We start from the raw sequence: 20,171 nt of genomic DNA, 5'->3' as shown, positions 1-20,171 counted from the left end.
GGAGGTGTCCATGGCTGCGGCCCTGGGTGCCCAACCATCCATCTCCCAAGACTGAGTTCACCTTTGCAGGGGTTTGGGGCAGTAGTCATCAATTGTGGGCTTAGCAGGACCAAAGCTGTGTTTTTCCCTGCTTCAGACACCAGAACCTCTGCTGCTTTGCACTGCCTTTTCGGAGAGCCTGCATGACCCAGGGAACAGTTCAGCCAAGTAGCTATGTCTACACAGCAAGCTGGCATTCGCTTAGAAAAGGCTAGTTTCATCTTACTGACATAAAGATGTTGTTTGGAGTCCCTCTTTGCAAATCTACTCTCCTCTGCCTGGCCAGTAGGAACAGGATCATTAAAATTTCACAGCCTAGGCCCCAGGATTCCTTACTGTACTCTTATCTGGGCTTTTCAGTCCTGAACAAGCACATAATCAGTTTTCTCCTTATGGACAACTTTCTACATCATCTTGTTAATAGCACACTCAGAGATGTGCTGTCACTGAGGTGTCCTCTTTAGCCCCTTCACTGTGGACTGTGGAAGCAGTCTGACAGGCATGAATGGGTAGACTAAGTTGGTTGCAGGGATCCTCACAGAATTCCCTTGGGCCTCATTTGTGGCAATGGGAGTCCAAACAGCTTCAGCTCATGTAAAGCAGGTAAGCTGACTCCTCACATCTTCCCCTGTGGTTCGAAGCAGGGTCTTCTTACAGATAGCACTCCACATAGATGCCATACCAAACAAGTGGGTGAATGATGTTCTCCTTTGCTCCATCAGGCCATGAAGAGCTGAATTCCCTATGGGGATGTGATGGACTGATACGGGATTGTCCTATCCTCAGGTTGCCTTGACATAGGAGACCATGAATGGGCTTGCCTTGGGGATGTGGTATGACTGCAATCTGCACTCAGAGCTCCATCACATTGGGAATCCAGGCTCTGATTTCTGTGTATTTCCTGCTGCTTACTTTTCTTTGACAATTCCTCCCTGCCTAAACTGTGATATCTGCATGAAATGAGTGGCTTTCTGTGTGTGTGTAGGCTTGTAATAGCAAGCAGACAATCAGGTAGCAGATCAGTTTTACATCATGCTGTTGCACAGGGTGTGATGTTCAATGCATGAAGATTTGTAGGCAGAGTTCATAGCTGATGACTTGCACTGATTCTAATGATAAAAAAAATTACTTTTTGGTGGAAAAAAGAAGAAGAAACAGGGAGATTAAAAGTAAAGGCTAATTCAACTAAATACAAAAAAAATATTTCAGGAAAGATTGTATCTGTGAGATATCTGTTGTCTAAACTGGCTGGGTGCATCACTTTGATGGGACCCAACACAATTCAAGCACAAATGTCAGGAGACAACATCCAGGACAGGTGAGCTGTGGCAAAGAATAGCCATGGCCCCAAATACACCCCGTTACTGGGGAAGCTGGGGCTGTGGTCTGCATAAGGGACATGGCAGTCTTCCCCTGGTGCTCTGCTAAGTGATCTGATCCCAATTAACTCCTTCTGTCCAGAGATGACCTTGACCCTGGCAGAAGACTAGAGATACGTGACCAGTTCCAGACATTGTCTTTTCCAACCCAACAAACTCATTATCGGAAAGAGAACTTCAAATATAGTTCTCTTGTGATTTTGTCAAGAGTCAGATATTTGTCTTTCTTTGTAGTCTGTTGTGAAACTTGGCTCATTGCTGTTTATATTCTGATTTTGTTTTCTAGAGCCTGTACTCTGTATGGTTCTCAGTGCTAACCAAATACACTTTAGAATTAAATTTGGCTTCCCCTAAGGAAGAAGCACAGGAACTGGAAGAGGTTTTTGCATAATGCTGGGTCATACTAGGCAACCTCTCAACACTTCGTACATTTAGCAGATTCTGATTCTTGTGGAAGAAAGTAGTAACCCTCACAGGTACTAAATGATCCTGTGATTGAAGACAAAGAATTACCACTGGGTTGCATGATTCATCTCTACCCTCACTGCTGAATATATGAGACAAAAATAAAGTGTTTCAAAATCATATATCCTATCCTAACAAAAAAATATAAAAAAATCAATACTAAAATAGTACATTCTGGGCAAAGTTCCCCTAAAACAGTAGGACAGCAGTTTCTATTTTTAAATTGATTGTCTGTTTTTATTTTTTTCTGTAGTACAGGAAACAGCTGCACTTTGCTGTAAGAAGGAAAACCCAAGCAAATAAAATGGAAGAGAAAAGTAGCTTATCTTTACATTAAGCACATCCTAGAGGTTCTTTACTAACACATAACTGTGTTAACAATTTCTCATCATCACAACTGCTGACGCAAAGTGCCATGGACTCATTCTGACTCAGAATACATTCTGAGAGAAGATATGGAGTGAGGTGACACCAACCTGGACATTCTACTCCCAGTGGAGCAGCCCCTGGAGTACAAATCAGACCTTGACTCCATTTTAGCTGCAGTTTCTCTCTTTGATACTGATACTTTTGCTCTGTCGGATGTGCAGAGGGCACCATAACAGTGTCGGACCTGCAAAAAATAGACCAAACATCAGTGGATTCATAAAAAGGGTGTAAATTGCAAGACAGATATAATATCCTGCAGGTTGTCTTTAGAACAGGTTTCCCAGGAAACTGAGTTATGCCACTGTCCCAGACCTACATTCACTGACAGGATTAACTTAGTGCAATGAGGAAACATCCCCCCTACTCCTCTGTGAGCAGCCTTTTTGTCAGCCTCAGTGAGCCCTTACCTTGTGTTCCCAGCACACAAACCTGTACAAGGCTGAGGTTTTTGTAAGATGGGCTCCCTACAACTCCATTGCTTTCAAGACATCCAGTGCAGACTATCCTTTGGATGAGTCTTCTCCTTTTTAAAGCCTACCATGATGGTGGTCTGAGCTGTGCCTTTAGCTCCATTATTGATCTCACCTCTGTGGCTGCCCACCTGTAGATGTGAGCTACATCCATGCATCCTGCTGTTGCTGTTTGTCCCTGGGAAGGAGCATTTTTCTTGAGATTGGACCTTGCTGTCTTCTAGTATCTCTCCACTTTCTTTAAGGCCTTTGATTCGGGCCCAGTTCTCCATGGCCACATGACACTATTATCTCAGTTCTATAGATAAAATGAAAAAGATGAAGGAAGTAAAGAGTAGAGAGGGGATATGTTGGTTTTGACAATGATCCTTTATCAGGTGATGATACAGCATCCATCAGGGGTGCCCACTTCACCCTCTGGCTGCAATCATCAGGTCGTTGGCTCCGTGCACTCTGGGAAGTGCAGGTGCAGGTGAGAGCACAGAGGGCAGAGCTCTTCATTTCAGTATGCTCTGTTAGCAGCACCTCCTGCAGTGAGACAGGGCTGGCTATGGCTTGTGTAGGTTTCTGTCTGTGGGCTTTTGTACATAGGGCTGTGGGTTTCTGCCATGTGGCTGCACCATCCTACTATATCCAAGTTCAGACATCCATTCTACACCACCTGAGAAAAGTAAATGCCCCAAAAGTGCGAATTTGCAACCTTCTGGTATGTCCCTACTTCATAGCATACATTTCAGTTCAGCAGCTCAGTTCCTTCTGCTATCTTGCCACTTTCTCTGAAGTAATTTAATGCAAGCAGCCCTTCTGGTGATGTTATGGAAAGTGCTTAGCAAATGAGCTGTACAATGAAAGAGTAAGCCATTATCAGCACTGGTTACAGCATAGCAAAACATTCTAACTTTACAGCAAAAAGACAGTTTGTAAGAATTAGAATCAGATAGTTATTCATAGTAGTGACAGGCAATTATAATGATGATCTTTGGTCTGGGTGGCAGGGATCATATCCAGGCTCCGGCATGGATTTTGACCTCACTCAACAAGTCACAGAATGGCAGAAAAAAAGGTGCCTTTCACTGCCACCAGCAAATGCCTTGACTCTCCCAGAACTGTATTGCTGACGATACGTGAAGTAGCCATCAGTAGAGAAAATCCCCTGATGGCTGAGACACTGTCTCTCTATCATGTTAAATAACCAGTGGCAAGACACAAGCCAGATGAGCTGGGAATTTATCAGTTTGTACACAAATTGTAATCAAGTGGAAGAAGTGCTTTTGTTGTTTCACCTTTGAGGGTGAGTCTCTTGTATGCTCTGATCTTCCTATGAAAAAAAGTAAAGGAGCTCCTGGTAGAATGATAAATACAATGTAGGAAGGCAATATCTTAGCTGATTGAGGGTTATTTGTCCTTCTTTTTTCCCTTCCAGCCTACAGTGTTATTTTGAGTAGCAGAGTTCAAGACAAACACTATTTTGGAAACTTAACACATGGAATTCTTTGGCTTCAGCTAAAGGCCTTAGAGCCCTCATTTGTTTTCTCTTGCTCCAAATGAACTACATTAAAAATACATGGTAGTATGTTTCCCATTTGTTATTTAACAACCCCACGTGGAGATGTACTCTGGAATGCAGGAGCTCAGCTGGTTGAGATACCAGTTCAGAAGGAGGACTCTGCTTCCCTCAGCTGCCAGACGTCACAGCTCCATTCCCAGGAGATCCCCAGCACTGTGTTATGTGACAAGTGCAACACAAATATACATACTTACCTCATGTTTTTCTTGCTTGCAAAGCAAGCTGTATTTAAAGCACAACAAGACAAAACTGGTTAACATGGACAGGTCTATTCAGTTTTCATTTTGATTCTGGAACTTGACTCACCTTGAGAGTTTTAATCCTTTTCTAGGAACACTGATACTGCTGTCAAGAAGACCCTGAATCATCTGATGGTCACCTTACTAATGATGTCTTCTCTTGGAGTGAGCAGAAGGGGTGGACAGAGGACCCATCCTTGATGATGGGGCACTTTCAGGAAGGATTTGACTAGTGAAAAGGAATGGGGGGAATGTATGACATGGCTGCTTAGACCTGGGTCTGAAAACTAAAAGAGGAATTCATATGAACCAAGGGCAAGTAGATATACTTGTAGTATATATTCCGTGGAAGAATACACACACAGTCTAAACCTATTTGGCATATGTGACCCTGAATGGTACTCCACAAAATAGAACAGCAGTCAAGATGAGCATCTTTTGTCAAATTTTGCCAAATTCTGCCAGCAAGTTATACCTCAGTCATGCTGATTTGCTAATAAAAACTAGATTACTTTAATTACCAATGCTACAAAACTAATCCCTTGTCCAAAAAATAAAACTTGTCCTATGTGCTCCACACATAACCACCAACTGTACCTATTTTGGAGGAGGAGTTGTTATACCACCAATGAATGCAGCATAATCACACTGAAGGAAGACATGTTAGTGTGATTGCTGGGCCCAAGCAGGGGCCACTGCACTAAAAATGCCAGCAGAACTTTTAAATCCATACAGTTTTCAGATACTTCCACTAATGTCCTTTCAGTTTCAAGAAACATTGGACCATGCCATCTTCCTTTGGTGCTGGCAGAAGAACTGTAGGTGGCTGAAGACCTGCCTTTCTCCTCATCAGTCTTGTAAGCAGAAAAGATCACTGACATTGAAGGACTGCGGTATCTTGTTGAGGTCAGCAGGATGTCCTGAGTGACCAGCAATAGCAGAAAAGAGCAGAAATGGATCTCAGAGTGTCCCCAGAGTAAGGCTTGTCTGAAGAGCCTTGCACTGCCTGTCATACTGTCCATCTGCAGACAGGCCTGCTCTGGAGAAGCAACCCTACCCTCCCCTAAGGCACGAGAATGTTACTACAGTGCAAGTTCTCTCTGTATTACCTCTGGAAAATCTCTCCTTTTCTTGACAGCCATTTGGAAGCATTCAAAGTCCTTTTCTGGTTTGATTTTTTGTTTGTTTGTTTGTTTTTTGTTTGGTTTAGTTTAGTTTTGTTTTTTTTTCTTTTTTCTGTGTGTGATACTGAGAGCAAGGAAGAGGTCTGTAAAAACTTGAGCCTAAGATGCATTTTGTATGCTGGGTTCATACCTTAAAGGGATTTAACTTGCATATTAGAACCAGATCCTGGCTGTAGCCGGCCATTTTTCACAAGGTCATTGCGAAAGAAATTGCTTCTTTTGTTTCTTAGCGAATGTATGCTGCTCTCCTCAAATAAAATATTCAAGAGAAAGGCGTAGAAATTCTGTATTTAGACAGGTATACAAATAATACAGTCACGATACAATGTACTTTTCTGCTCCCTGCTCATAAGTGACTTCATTTTTAAAAAGAACTATAAAAGGTAAATAGGTGAGGAGTTTTGTCTCAGCATTACCCCAGTGAGACAATTTTCCTTTTTCCCTCTTCTTCGGTCTATAACTGGATCAGTTATACTATGTAACTTAAATTATCTGAATACAAAATTTATTTCAGATTCTCATGACTCAGATAAACATGAACCTGCTGAGTCTGCAAACACTACAAGGAAAAGCTCAGATACTCTTGGAACTGCAGTGAAAAGGGTTTTGCCTTGTTTGCCCAGGTTTTTTTGCTTGGTTTTTTTTGTTTGTTTGGGTTTTTTTGTTGATGTTTTTTTTGTTTTGTTTTTTGGAAGTAGTTTTATTGCTGTTGTCATTATCATCAGCATAATCATTTGATTTGTTTGCATTTTTCCTCATCAGCCTGGGAGCTGGAGTTAACCAGGGTTTGGATAACCAAGGTTTTCAAGTACACAGTGATTGGGAGACTGTATTTTTATTGAAGAGTGGGCAGTGCTCTGCCTTACCTGCCCCTGCAGTAGCAGCTATACAGAAATCTTCCACTGTGTTTAATGCTGTACATAATAGACTTCTCAAAAATGAAAATGTTTGTTACTGGGTCTTCTGCCAGAATCAGCTGTGTAAGTAAAAAGTGGGAGCAGTTTTGGGCCTGGAAAACAGATAGACTTTCTTGTGTTGTCCCATGCAGCTGTGTTTGTGCTAGAGCCCAAAGCATTCAGCGCCAGCAAGCAGCAAAACTTATTCTGCCCTGCTGCCTCTAAGAAAGCCCTTCCCAAAGGATGCTCTTTAGGGTCAGAGGATACAATGACAGGTTATTCCAATATTAAACTCATAAAGTTGATATTTCTGTTTTCACTGTTGCTTACTTCATGAAGTGAGACACAGACCTGAGGTACTCTAGAGAGGCTTTGTATGAACATGTAGGAGTATCAGAGGCAGAAATTTCAAAGCTCTGTAGCAGTTAGTGTTTAGTAAGAAGCCTGGGAGACCTCCTGCTGGGCAACCCTGCCCTTAAATGGCAGGTGTGCTGCAAGCAAGTGGTGTTACCTTCATCAGAAAAAGCCCAGGCAAGTACAGATGCAGTTTTCAACTTAGTAGGCACTACCTGTTTAAGGCTTTCATTGTCCATAGAGCTATTATTGCCTCTATGACTTAAAAGAAGTCCTTGCTTTGAAAAGTGTGGATGGAGGTGTTATACTGCCTTTGATTCTCTTTCTGCACGGCATTTTTATTCTCACTTTAGTGTCTTGACCTTGTCCCAGTGTAACTTTTGTCCCACAGGAATGAATAGGTTATACTTACTGTCTGAAGAATCATTTGGCTCTTGGATAAATGATGCAAGATTATGAGGAAATTTCCTGTTGTTTTTGCATTAATTTGCTTACAGATGGCTTTGCAATATCCTTTAAAAAACACCCATCTGTATGCACTTAGTCTTGGTCTTGTAAAAAGTAATGCTTAAACTTGAATGAAAGATGAAAAATAGTTTTCCTCCACAATAAAAAAAAAAAGGAAATAAAATTAAGGGTTCAGAATTAATTAACTGTTGCAATTCAAGACTTCAAAACCTTAAATGACCATTTTTTTTCAGTATCTTTTAGTACAAGAAGAGGTACTTTTCACAAATAAAATTATTTGGGAGGAAAACCTTATTACTGAATCTTTCAATGATGACAACAATGATGATGATGATGATGATTATGAAGCAGCAGCATTATTGTCATTCCAGTTCCATTAAAGTGGCTAGGAAACATAACCAAATACCACTTCAGAATGTCACATACATTGTACTTTAGTTTCAGAGTAGACCATTAATGTTGGTCTGTCATTTGCAATGAGGAAGTCTTAGTAATTGCTTCTGAATATAGGATCTCAGTGTACATGGGAGACTGTTGATTACATCTCACTGCAATGCAGGACAAACAGATATAGACATGAGCATCCGGTGTTTTTTAAGAAATGCATTAATGTTATATTAATGTATAATATATTAATGTGGTATTCATCCCCTCCCCTTCCCTCCCCATAACCTAGTGAAGAAATGAGTACCAGTGTTGTCCTTAAAATTACCAATCACACCTTCCTTTGTTTATGTCAAGGTTAATGTTACACTCCCACAAAATACGGTGATTTGAGGGGTATAAACACATTTTAGGTAGACTCTAAATAATAAAAATCCCGAAGTCAAAGTCCTATACAGTTTATTGATAATATCTGTTTAATTTTTAGATAGCTTTTCAGATTCTGTAATGCTCCATCTTTTGCCAAGTGTGTTATGAGACTGTAAAGTGCTTGTGCCCATGGCGCTTCCCTCTGAATTACCTTGTGGCTATTTAGTACAGCAAGCATGTGCCATATCCTGCCAAACACAAGATGGTGTAAAGCTGGGAAAGCAAACAGAAAACTGCTTCATTCCCAATCACAGGCCAGAGAAAAATAGCTATTTACTATCTTTCATCTGAGTGATGGTTTCAAGCATTTTGAGATATATATGGTTGCCTTCTTACTGTGCAGGGAACTACACTGTTAATATCCAAAAATATTTACAGAAAAAAAGCATGTTCTTCCCTGTATGTGACAGGAATATATTCCTGTGTCTGTACTTCTTCAAGCACACAGAACATTCCTCCATTTCTTCCATGATGATACTTGGTCTGAACTACAGGGAAGGAATGGGCAGCCAGCAAGGCACCTACTCCATCATCAAACACTAAACTGTGTAACATCAGGCCTCCTTCATTGCAGCTGGGAATTGTCCTCAGCAAAGGTGCAGTGGGTCTGCTGTGGTGCTAAGTGTCACAGATGAGATAGAGTGAATGACAACTGGTAATGGATCTGGATGCTCAGGTTTACTTAAAACCCACAAAGATTAGAGCTTTTACCTTTCTTGATATCTTACACAGACACTATTTCCTCTTTGGTATTACATTTGTGAGGTGTCAACTGCTCTCCCTGCAGTGAGGTTGCTGCTAGCCCAGGATACTTGGGCAGGAAGTCATGCTGCTTTGTGCTGTGCCACTGCACAGAACTATCTAACTTTGGCATCAGTAGCCAAGGACCGTGGTCATCTAACTTCATTTTTCTCCAACTGACTCTCTGACCTCTAGAGTCCTCCACCCCTTTCAGGATCTTTCCTCCAGCTAGGATCTTAACCTTCCTCCTTTCTTAGCCCCTGTTTTCTTTCAAATACCACCTCTTTAGGGGAGAAATTCTCTTTTGGCAACAGGTCTCTTTCTGGAGAATCTAGCACCTGATTTTCTCAATTCAAACTGTCTACCTGCAGAAGCACAATTATGATAAGACCCCTAACTGGTGGTCCTGTCTGATGGCTCTCTACTCATTGGATGATTTGGAATGTGCCCCTGAACATTCCAAAAGAACTGCTGCTACCAAGTTTGCAACCAGTCTGTCCTGGTGGGTAGTAACTCTCAGGCTTCTGCCTGTGTGTTCAAAAGACAAATTAAAGTCTGTCCTGCACACTCTTACACATACTCAATTATTTGCCACCTGTGATACCATGCTACTGCCTGTTCACTTCTCACCACAATGCAGCACAATATCTGACACTTGAATATTGGGCCACCATCTCCACAAATGGCTTGTTATTGGTGTTGCATGTGAAAAAGCTCTGTGGACCTCTGCTACCACCAGCTATCAGCACGCAATTAGACTCCAGCATCATGTGGACACCTCTCTAGGCACCACAACCTCATTGCAGGGCTTCTTGAAGCCAAATGCTGCTTTGCCACTTGCCACCTTCATGGAAATCTGCTTAGGTGGAATTACAGCTAATACATGGAAGAGCGCTGTAGCACAGCACGTACCAGAGGAGCACAGTGCCACATAAATCGGGCAGGTTTATGCTTTCTGTCACGGGACAACACGTGAAAAAAGGTGGTACATTTTGTTTCCTCACACTGCCATCACTTGTCATAACACTATACCCTGGAGAGAAATGGGGGTGAGCAGTGAACAACAGCTAAGAAGTTCTTTGGAGCTGAAACAAAGCCAAGTGCCTTTTCATGCTGTAGAATTAGAGGACTGGGTGGGCCCTGTGAAGTTGCCTGGATTGCACCATGCAATGAGTCAGGATCAAATCTAGTTACATTTATACTGACAAAAGCGATGATGCAAATCTATGTATAACGTGTTCTCAAGGACCCTACAACAACTCGCAAAAATAAGAACTGCTTTTTCTCTTTTACTTTGCAAATTACTCTTATGCTTTATGTGGCTTGCAGGGTGTTTCTGTTCCACTCTCTGCAGGGGTTGCCCAGTCCTCCAGTTATGCTGTAGAAGTTGACATGAGTCACAGTGACATTCTAAAAATTTTATTGGTATGAAGATTTTTGGTTCAATGCTTTTTCCAAGTAGTTATTTCTTTAGAAAACTATGGAAGGGATTAACTGCACCATTTTCACAGAACTTACATTTTGGATAAATGTTAATATTAAGCTTGCATTGTCACTGTTCTTTAAAGCAGTAAGTCTGTGCAATTCCTTTCAGGTAGTTCAATCCCTCCATAAGAATTGCCGAATATACCTTACTATAGCACAGTAATTCCCTGTAAAGACTCTGCTATTCCAGACAAAGGGCTTGGTTTTTCTCTATGTGGAAACTGTTTTGCACCAGGCTCTCCAATCCATTTCCTCCTGTGGTTGTTCTTTGTGCACATGAAGTGCAGCTTTATCTTAGAGAGTTTGAAATTAAGATTAAATATCCCACTTTAAGACAAGTAGTAGGGATTCATGTTTTTGTAGGTCACCAAAGTTTTGCAACTTTATGTTTCCAAGCATCACCTTCTGCATTGAGACAGCTCTGAAGATTAGTTTCTTCAGATTCAGATTAACTGATTTCTCAACATCTCCATACAAAAAAATTGTATAGAAAATATCTGCTCAGCAGTGGGTTTTCTTCTGCATTGCAGTTGTTGAGCTTTGTCCCCAAGACATTCCTTCTTATAAACCTCAGTTCAAATACTCAGTTTTCCAGTTGGTCTGAAAATAATTAATGGAAGAAAGTAAGTGTTGGGTCTCTTTCTATTTCAGAAATCTGAAGTGACATGCAAGCTCACAGAACAATTTTCCACCATCCCTGAAAACTGCTAATAAGACCTCACTAACTGTCTTGGAAGCAACTAGGAAAGAACAAGGTATGTATCATCGTTAACCAAAGCATTCAGTTTCTACAATAACATAGCAACAGTGTAGCCCCATCAGTACTAGAGCAACTCTGATCCTGATTTAGGAATTCTTGTTATTGTGTAAACATGTTACATGTTGTCATGCTAAGTAGCACTTGATTCATCATTTGGCTATCCTAATTTCTTAGGAAACAGACAAAAGGGAAGGTTATTCTGCATCAGCAGTTCAAACATATTTTGGCTCCAGACTGTGATGGAGAATTCTAGTGCATTGGATGTGTCATCTAGCAACTAATTTGTCATGTGATTGGTAATCATCTAAAGATTTCTTATAATTTTGAATGTGTGGCTCTTCCAGGCCCCTGAAGACAATGTGTAGCTCTCCTCTATTTGTTTTAGACAATCTGAGCTGAAATAATATGGGAAGAAGTGAAATCATTACTCACCAGCAGAAGGACATTCACTTCTTGTTGGATTAGTCTCTAATGATTAGATGAGAAGAGTGAGTGGAGTGGAGCGGTCGATGGAAGAGTCTCTGCCTTCAAGGCAGAGGCAAGTGCATGTCAGGGGCATGTTTCCTCTGTCTACGGCTGAGCTGATTTCACAGGGTGGATTGTCTTTCTCTCAGTACTTTGCTTCTATATATTACTGATAGCACTCTGATACAAAGGAAGATGAGTGTATGCACAAAGAGATAACATCTTGGTCTTGAGCAGGACTATAGACAGGTCTTTAAGAGTTACACACAGAACAAAATTATATAGCAGGCAAATGTTCTTGAAGAATAACAAGCTCCTTGGCTAGTAATATGAGATGGAGTGTTGTGTGTAATACAGCAGAGGCAGAATTTTCCTTTCTACTCAGTTTTAGCTGGATTATAATTTCAAGGCTTGGCCTCTGTCCATAGAATCTTAGAATAATAGAATGGTTTAGGTTGGAACAGGCCTTAAAGACCATCTCATTCCAACCTCCCTGCCATGGGCAGGGACACCTTCCACCAGACCAGAGTTCTCACAGCCCCATCCAATCTGGCCTTGAACACTTCCAGGGATCGGGCATCCACAGCTTCCCTGGATAACCTGTTCCAGTGCCTTACCATCCTCACAGCAAAGAACTTTCACCACGTATATAAAAAGTAAAAAGTCCCTCTCCATCTTTGTTGTAGGCTCCCTTCAGGTGCTGAAAGGCCACAATTAGGTCACCCTTGAAGCCTTCTCTTCTCCAGGCTGAATAAACCCTGTTCTCTCAGCCTTTTTCATGAGAGGTGCTCCATCCCTCTGATCATCTTGGTGGCCTCCTCTGGACTCATTTCAACAGGTCCATGTCCTTCCTGTGCTGGGACCCCAGAGCTGGATGCAGTGTTCCAGGTGGGGTCTCACCAGAGCAGAGCAGAGGGGCAGAATCCCCTCCCTCCCCTGCTGCCCACGCTGCTTTGGATGCAGCCCAGGACACGTTTGGCTCTCTGGGCTGTGAGTGCCCATGGCTGGGTCATGTCCAGCCTCTCATCCCGCTCTCCATCTGTTCATGCCCTAGCCTGTGCTGATACTGAGGGTCGGCATAATGAATGATAAATAAATGAGTCTACAGAAGAGGTACTTAGGGAGATAAGTGATACATGAAACACAAGGGATTTGGGATTCTTAGTTTTGATGTGGGAAAAGTAAAATTAAAAAGAAAAAAAAAAGAACAGAAGAAAAGAAAGGAAAAAGAAGGAAGATCAATATCCTGGAGGTTTCTAAGAAAGGGTTAGAGGTTTCTAAGAAAGGGTTAGACAAATACATGTTGAAGTTGAATTGATATTCCCAGGAAATAAATTAAATTACCTCCAGAGGGACCTTCAAGCCTTAGATTCCTGCAGCACACTTTCATTGCAAACTCCATCCTTGAGGAGACTGTGTGGGAGCAGGTTACCGGGGCCAACATTTAAATTCAACTCCCAAAACCAGACTGTACTGGCCCTGCACCAACCTCTCCTCATCACAGAAGGACAAATACATAGAATGACAAAGGCTAATCTTCACACTGACAACATCAAGGACACTGCTTTAATGAAAGCAAAAGATAAATACTAGATTTTGCTCTCATCCAGGTCAATGTCTATGACCTTCTCTGTATCTGCCTTCCTGCAGACACACTGCTGCAACTGACAGCCCATCTAAACTCCTTGTGCAGGCAAGACTTTGGCCCAGCTGAGTGAGGCCATCTGTCATATCCCAGAGTCAGGCAGTACTGGGTCATACATCCACACCACAAGCATGCTACACCTGGATCCAGGTACAGAGCAGAGATTCCTGTGTAGGGGATGTGTTTGTGGACAGGTAGTGAAGCAAGCAGTTTTCTCCTTGTGTTGTCTCTTTCAGGAGTGTGTTTAGATGCTATTTTTCATTTGTCCAAACATCTCTTCTGACAGGTTTCCTGGAGAGGATGATGCACCAGGAAGGTCCCACAGATGATTCTAAATGCTAGGACACCACAACATGAAGGCAGTGCTTTATGATAAGCACATGCCTTTTCCTTTGATCTTCATTGTGACTTCCATTTCAAAGCCTCAAATCAAATAGATGATTGAAATAGCAATTAAAAAGCAAGACTTGGTCCTTCTCACATTCACAGCTGTGCAAATCTGGTGGAATTCCAGTGCAATTATTCCTATTTAATTGCTGTGGAAATGAACTAAGAATTAAGTCTACTGTATCTATGCCTTTTACAACTGCAAAAAAAGCAGTCTAACACTTCCAGACGTTTTTATGATGAAGTCTTTAACAAAACTACAAAATCACAGCAAATGGAAACTGTGAAACCCACAACAAAGTTTCAGATCAGAGAGCATTCCAACATCCAGTGATACAATTGTAGTTTTCAAGTGGCTGATAAAGGTGCCACTTATGCTTAAAATAGGAAGACCTGACAGCACTGCATATATATTTTAAACACATAAAATTCCAGTTCTAAGCAAGTTTTGAGGTGTAGGAGGGAGAATTAATTAATTTTGCATTTTTATATCAGACTTGTCCAAATTTCTAGGGTTTTAGCCTAATCATTTCTCAACAGAAAATATTTGTTGATTATTTGGCAATAGCAGCACATTTCTTCCACTTTTTCTTTTTTTACTTTTCTGTCTGTACAGTGACATGTACATGCATTTTAAATTATGCTTTTCTGTGCAAGGAAAGATTCCCAAGGCAGTTTCTACTATAAATAGACAATGACTGTATTTATCCCTTGTGTGGAGGTGGCAGTTCATAAACATACATGTGTGCTGTATTTGAACTGTGCAACAAGATTGTCCAAGAACTTAAAAATTAGCAAATACTACAATTTTGGGTTTTTTTCCAATTCAAGTTATAAAAACTACTACTACTATATTTAATATTCAGCATGGATTTAAAGAAAGAAAAAGACAAAGGGAAAATATAATGCTTTTGAAACAATGTCATTGATGTTTAAATTCTGTGCACTTTAGCTAGATATCAGTATATGGAAAGGAAAATCCAACCAGCTTGTCTCCAAAGACCCAGAAGTAACTGGAGACTGCACTGAGATGGAGCAGCTGGGAAACAAGAAAAACAACATGAGTAAGGATGTTTAAAAAAATTAAATGTGTCACTACCAACATCTCTGTAATTTTCTTTCTAAGAGTTTAACATAAGATTATGGCACTTAGGGACATGGTATAGTGGTGACCTTGGCAGTGCTGGGTTAATAGCTGAACTTGATGATCTGAAAGGTCTTCTCCAACCTAAAATATTCTATGATTCTATGATTTTATGATCACATTGAAGTTACACCAGCCTTTCAGCCAGATTGTTTGTGTGTTATACACAAGCGAGAAAACAGTGGAGGTCTTCAGAAGAACCATCAGTGATTTAATTCAAGGAAAATCTACTTCGTGCTTCAGTGCAAGGCAGGCATAAGGAGCAGGTCAAGGACTTCCCTCCTCTGTGTTCCTAACATTCAGTCATAGCAAGCTCTCAGCAGCTCTGGTTAGTGTTGAAACTCAGACTGTACTTCTGAACTGGAGACAAAACACAGTTTTCAAGAGACCTAGTGCATGAGGAGACCAAGAGCTCCCTAAGGCTGGATGAGTACCCCAGGGTCAAGGATGAGCAAGACTCCTGTGCAACCACATGTGTTCATTTTGCTAACACTCACGCACATTAAAGATGACATATTTTTAATTTTCAAACAGAAATCCTGAATCTGATCAACACCACAATTTTTTGCACCAAAAGAGAAACTGCTAATGTGAGCTAAATAATAGATGTTAATAAATTATGAAAATGAAATGTTGCCATTTCAATCAAGAGTCACAACAGGCACATCTCTATTTTCACAGCAATAATAGATTTTCATGGTGATATAAGTGGTTTGCTTCAAAGACGTGATTGTGCATTTTAAGAGTAGGTAGGTCAGATCTGCAGAGAGCAAGGGAATGGTAAGCCTGAGTCAGAAATGGCTTTTCTTGAGAAGGAAGACTCTGATTTAAAGTCAAAGTAAATGCTGAAGAGAATCTAAACAATTGTGGCAACTTGGCTTATTTGTCAGGAAAATTATAAAAGAGAAAAGTACTGGAACTTGGTAGAGCAGATTGTACCTGACTGGGAGGTATTTGCTTGCAGACTTGCCATGGAACAGCTCTTACATAAACAAGAGATCTCCTGTCAACATGTGTGTAGCAAAGCCCATACCTATTAAGCAAATAACATGTGTTTCTAACTAGGTGTTGGTACTTGAAAGTAAAAATAAAGCCCACACATTTCCACAAGATTTCTGTCAAGACATGAACTTTTTAACTGAAAGATACCTTGCAATTTATACTACATCTGCATTCAGATAGGCATACGGGAAGTTGGTGAGCAGTGCAAGGAGTTATAGAACTTGGCATTCTTCTTGAGTGATGCATAGGAGTTATGTCTTTTGCTCTTGCAAAAATACTGACTGTTTTGTTAAATCACGCCAGTTATTTCAAATGTCCCTCCAAATCTTTGGTTCTTCTTGTGCCCATTATATATTTATACTGCAAGCTGTTGAGAGATGTGATGAACGTCATCCACTAACCACAGACTCTCCCTGCTGACTGGATGATCTTCAGTGGCAGGTAGTTCAGGAAGGAGCTTGCCGCTTTGTCTTGTTTTGTGTGTGTTTACAGACTCTCAGTACATCCATGACTTAAGTTACATTATTTCAACCAGTTCAGCTAAGTGCACTGAATTGCCAGTTCTAGTCAAAGGTTTCCAGGAAATGCAAAGCACAGTTGCCAGTCCATTCAAATTCTTGATTTTGTAAAATGCTTTCAGGTGTGGGGACAGCAGCCAAAGTGGTGCTCCTGCTGTTAATGAGATACCACCTGCAGAAAGCAGTAGTTCTCAAACTTTGTCCCTGGAAGAGCTTTTGGGCAGTTAGTTCTTTACCTGGTCTCAAAAAACAAACCAGCTTTGATCAAGACAAAACTGGAACAAAATACCTTTAGTAAGGTCTCTTCCTAACTGATAAATTTAAAATGGAAAGATGGAGCCAGAGGTCCACAAACCCCTCACTGCTTATGGTGGGGCGTGCATTCACTGCCCAGGGCCTTCAACATAGGCTCATGCTAAACAAACATAGTATACTTCACATACACGGGAAGCATTCTTGGGTGGGATCTCTCACAGACTGAGACATTTAGAAAGGAGGGGATAGCTTTTTTTCATCTTTCCTTATAAATAGTGTGCTGTCCAGACACACAGTTTCAGGACATAGCACAACCCATCTTTCTGTCCTTCTAAGAAGGGAAAGACACAAACACCCCCTTGACCCTTGTATCCTGCCCCCACTCTCCCCAAAAGGGAGGTAGCATTCTACTTTTTTGGAAGGACTAATTAGTAGGGAGGCAAGTTTCTGTCTGAGGGCGCAGCTGCTTAGGGAAGGGCAAATGCAGCAAAACTCTACCCTTAAGGTTGTGTGGGCTGGTCCTTGCTAGAGATGTAGCAAAAGAAGTGAATGTCAACACTATCCATGCCCAAACTGACCCTGTGTGTGAATAACATAATGTTATTGCCTTGATACACCAAAAATGGTCCAAAGTCTCATTGTCAAAGGACTCCGTGAGGCTGGTCCAGCTCCCTGAAGGGCAGTGCCTTCCAAGGTACAATAAAACCTTTGCTCAAGGGTTAGGCAATCCTTGCAGAGATAAGAGATAGCAGCCGAGTGAAGCATTGGGAGCTGGATGTCAACCAACCATGCAGAGAGCTAAATACAAAGGATTTTTACTGGACCCAGCTTTCCTACAGTTCTACATTATTGGTGAACAGACATTCCTTTTCTGTTTCTGCAATGTGGGCACCTCTGGGGCTTCCTGGAAGGGCTTCAGGCCCCTCCGTGGACTTGGAGCCTCATCAGTCCTGGTTCTGCTGCTGGCATCCCAGTGTAAGCATGGAACCCCCCTGAATATCAGGTGACAGAATTTAAGGATGGTGCCTGTCTGTGTTTGTTGTCATACATGGCTGTTACTTCAGGGATGTTCCTGCTTTGAGACCCAGTGTTTAAGTGATGTCCCAAAGGACACTTCCCTGTGCCAGTCAGAGTGCAAGGACTCAGATCCCAAATTTGCTCACAGCTCTTCTTTTATAGAGGCAGATGAGTAAAACAAATGAGGCAGTTTACTTTCTTTCATTTCTTTGTACTTACAAACTCATGCAGTAAAACATAGGTGTATTTTTCTGAGGCCAGCACATTAGTTTTGTGTGGAAATACATTCTTTCTGCCTTGCTCTGCTGTTGTCAGCAGACTAATTTCAAGGAAGAGCAGGAGTACCTCTCCTTCCTCAAAGTGGGTCAGCTCTGGACATTACGCTGTACTCACTGCAAACTATTCTTTCTAGGTCTTTTCAATTTGTGAAATTCCTATGTAAGGAAAGGATAGACAAGCACTTTATCACATCATAATAATTGGCTTATCCCAAGCCACCTGGCAGACCAAAAATCATATAGATGATGTAATGCATGATGGCAGGAGAACATGCAAGAATTATTTACCATCTCTTCCCTATGCTTACTTCAGCTTTAGAGGATTCATCCTAATTATTTCACATATTCATAGGGTTTTCTAAAGGAATATTTGCTAGTATTTCAGAGTGATGCATGCTAAAACAATTCACTTTGAATGAACAAGTCTATGAACTGTCTGTAAATATATTAAACCAACTTGCTTATACTAGAAATAGTCCATTATGAGTGGGTATCTTTTCATGTGCACAGCTGGGAAAAAATGGAAGCCTGATATTTATAGAAGCAGAAGTTCAACACTCACATCTTCAAGATGAGTTTAGCATATCATTTCAAACAAAGTAAAATGGTGACGGAGAGGAATTAAGATCCCACACAGTATCCCATGCAATTCCTTAAACTTCCTGCCTTGTTTTCAGAAGGGAGTCTAGTGAATGGTTTGAATGACAGAAGGGAAAAGGTTGATCCCTCTGGAAGACCATTTGGGAAGACCCCCCACCCATGTTCCCTGTGCAGATGGAAGGAGAAATCCAAAGGCACTCTTGATACCTTTTCCTGTCATGCCTGTGGACAGCAGGACATGTCCATCATACCCACAGCTTACCTTTGGATATGATAATTCATTCTGTGGGGAGACTGAAGGCAACATGGTGCAGTTACAGGGGAAAATTGTGTTCTTCTGCCATTTGCACACACAGTGGCTTCAGAAACTGCAGCTACAGGTGTGGCAGATGGCTGCTTTCTCAGCACCTCATGCTGAGCACTGAGGAACAGCCATATGAGATTGCTGCAGCTTACTGTCAGGGATCTGGAAAGCAAAAATTTCCAAGTTTACTGTTGACAGACAGTCCAGCTTGCCTTGGATTTTCATTGTGACAGCTGTCACTGCTGTAAGAGGTGAAGCAAAGTGCAAGGCTTTGCACTGTGACATTCTCGGATAATCTGCCTAGCACGAGGGTCATCCCAACCACTTGCAGTGAGATGGGTTTAAGTATTAAAGCATGGCATTTACTATCCCTGTGCTCTCACCACTCACCACAGTCTTTAGCTGCAACAGCTACAGATGATAAAATTGTATACAATTTACCTCTATTTGCATGATCAGTACCAGTAATAACATCTTTATGCTGTTATTCATTCAAATATTTTGAAATGTGTTATACATCACTGCTATATAGAAATTTATCACACAGAAATGAGCTTTTATGGTATGAATCTGTCTACATGGAGAAGAGTGAATGCTCTATACAATGTCTTCAAAAGAAAGCATTAAAAGTTCTTTAGACAGATAAAGACATCATCTTTTAAAATAGTGACAAATGATGTTATGTGTTTCAAAATATTCTTTCTTCACATTTTCTTAGTCTTCTGTCATCCCAGATATATAGCTCACTACCTCTATACAATACCAAATATCCTTGGGAGACTTTCTTGGAGGATCTGCAGGACATTCAGGGATCAGGGTGCGATACAAATCTTCCATCAATAGAAAACTGTATTCAATTTGAAGACTTCTTTCTCACAGTGTCTGGCATGCATTTCTGAACAGGTAAAACGTGTCTTAATGCTAATTAGGAAGCCGCTTTGCTGTATGATGTCTGGTACACACTGGTCTAGAGCAATGGTGGAGGATATCCACTCCCAATCATCTAAGCCAAACCAAAAAAAAGAAAGATCACATAGTTAAGAGCTGACTGTTAGTCAGAAGCGGTGCAAGATGACCTGGAGATCTTCCTCTCTCTCCATGGCTTACATGAGCTAATGTAATTGGAGCTGCCATTCACCGAGTCATGTTTTTGAGCTATGATTCATTTCCCTGTATCCAGTGGTGGCATTAATGTTGATGCAAACAAAAACTGCCCAGGCCTGAATTAGAATTAGAATTTAGAATTTGGATATCTGGTATGAGGGAC

Source organism: Corvus brachyrhynchos, unplaced genomic scaffold, assembly GCF_000691975.1.
Source record: "Corvus brachyrhynchos isolate BGI_N302 unplaced genomic scaffold, ASM69197v1 scaffold22, whole genome shotgun sequence".
In the NCBI taxonomy this organism is placed as follows: Eukaryota; Metazoa; Chordata; class Aves; order Passeriformes; family Corvidae; genus Corvus; species Corvus brachyrhynchos.
The sequence above is the reverse complement of the archived record's forward strand: the minus strand, read 5'-3'. Positions refer to the sequence as shown.